Genomic DNA, 2,134 nt, shown 5'->3' on the forward strand with positions numbered 1-2,134 from the left:
TGCTGTGTGTGTGTGTGTGTGTGTACATATGATGTACAAACATGTCACTTTCAAGCAGTATGTAACCACGCATGGAGTTTTGGTTTAATTTGTCCAGATGTTGATATGTTTGCAGACCGCCCTCAGCCAGTAAACAGCTGCATGGGTTGATGTGCCATCATGTAAGGTCTCAGAGATCAGATGAAAAGGCGTTAGGTGTCAGATAAAATGGCTCGTTCGATGTTCTGCTCTGAGGCTGTTTCCTCTGAGGCAGCCGTTTTTATCTGAGATGGCCTGATGGCTTTTCGCCTGACGCCTGAGAACAGAGGAAGTTTTCCCTTAAATCTGATGCTGACCTGACTCCTGATGTGCTAAATTATATTTCTTCTGAGGCGGCAGCCTCTCATGGCTGCAGTAATTATCAAGAGAACAAACAAAGTGGTAAAGTATAAGCGTGACACGTTCTGCTTAAGGAAGCAGGTTGTTGTGGAGACGGGTCAAACAAACAGGACTTTCAGTCAGGTGACCAGACTTCATGTCCCGTGTGAAACCATCAGTCAATTGTTACTTTTTGAAATAAACCTTGGGTCACCATGTTTTGATTTTCAATCAAAGAGGACCTTGGCCCGGCCTCGTGACACAAATTTAGACAGGCTTCTCAAAGGTTAATGAACATGCTTTATTATGCCTCAGTGGTATAAAAATAATTTCTAATAAAATCTGTAACAAACTAACAAAATAATAGCTCTCTTTTCAACTAAATAAATATGAAATAATGTTCTAAATATGATCTGTGTTAGCTTAAAAATTCAGCTTCACCTAAATATCTCTAAAAACCTGTTCAATGTAATAAGACGAGGTTTTTCGGTGTCCATGTGAGGAGATCTCCAGCACGTTTTTACTAGACTCTGAAAGATATGAGCTAGCCTTGCAACACTCCACCTCCCGCATGTCCCGACCGGGACGGTACGTGGAAAGTTTTTTTGCAGTTCAATTGTAAAGCTGCACTTACTCTTCGTATTTTCTGTGCAATGCTGCTCCGCTGTCTGATCTGGTCCCTGTATGTGCCCCTTGTCTGATCTGGTCCCTGTATGTCCCCCTTGTCTGATCTGGTCCCTGTATGTGATCCGCTGTCTGATCTGGTCCCTGTATGTGTCCGCTGTCTGATCTGGTCCCTGTATGTGCCCCCTGTCTGATCTGCTCCCTGTAGGTGCCCCCATCTGATCTGCTCCCTGTCTGTGCTGTCTGTCTGATCTGCTCCCTGTCTGAACTGGTCCCTGTATGTGCTGTCTGTCTGATCTGGTCCTGTATGTGCTGTCTGTCTGATCTGTCCCTGTCTGATCTGGTCCCTGCTGTGCGTCTGTCGTTGATCTGTCCCTGTCTGTGCTGTCTGTCTGATCTCTCCCTGTCTGTCTGTCTGTCTGATCTGGTCCCTGTCTGTGCTGTCTGTCTGATCTGGTCCCTGTATGTGCTGTCTGTCTGATCTGGTCCCTGTATGTGCTGTCTGTCTGATCTGGTCCCTGTATGTGCTGTCTGTCTGATCTGGTCCCTGTATGTGCTGTCTGTCTGATCTGGTCCCTGTATGTGCTGTCTGTCTGATCTGGTCCCTGTATGTGCTGTCTGTCTGATCTGGTCCCTGTATGTGCTTGCCTCAGAGCCTCCCACAAGGCAGCCTTTCGGAATTACGTCACGCAACAAAGTACCGTAGTATTGTGTGCAATGCACCAGTCAATTTAAGTACACGCTTAATGTTCCATGAAAAACAGTGAAAACTGGACATTTTCATGAATTTAAATGCCTGTAGAATGCCCTAGAACAGTTATGTCTGTCGTGTTGGGAGTCAGTGACAATCGACCTACTCATCAGGTATGAGGAGGTGTTGTTAATTTATGGTGCTTAAGGTATGAACAATCTAAATGTATTAAATTCAAGCAGCAACATCTTTTCCTGCAAACAAGGTCCAAGTTATTCTCAAAAATCCACAGAGCTCATTGTCAGAATTTTGCTGAGGTATTGTAATAGTAGTGTAGTGGTAGTGCAACTTGATCTATATAACATGACGTATCAATAGATCTTAGCATACCTATTTATGGTATCTTCTATTTAATAGATACACAGTTCCCATAATGCTTTGGGGATTATGTAATGTACCTGT

Source organism: Etheostoma spectabile, chromosome 7, assembly GCF_008692095.1.
Source record: "Etheostoma spectabile isolate EspeVRDwgs_2016 chromosome 7, UIUC_Espe_1.0, whole genome shotgun sequence".
Lineage (NCBI taxonomy): Eukaryota > Metazoa > Chordata > Actinopteri > Perciformes > Percidae > Etheostoma > Etheostoma spectabile.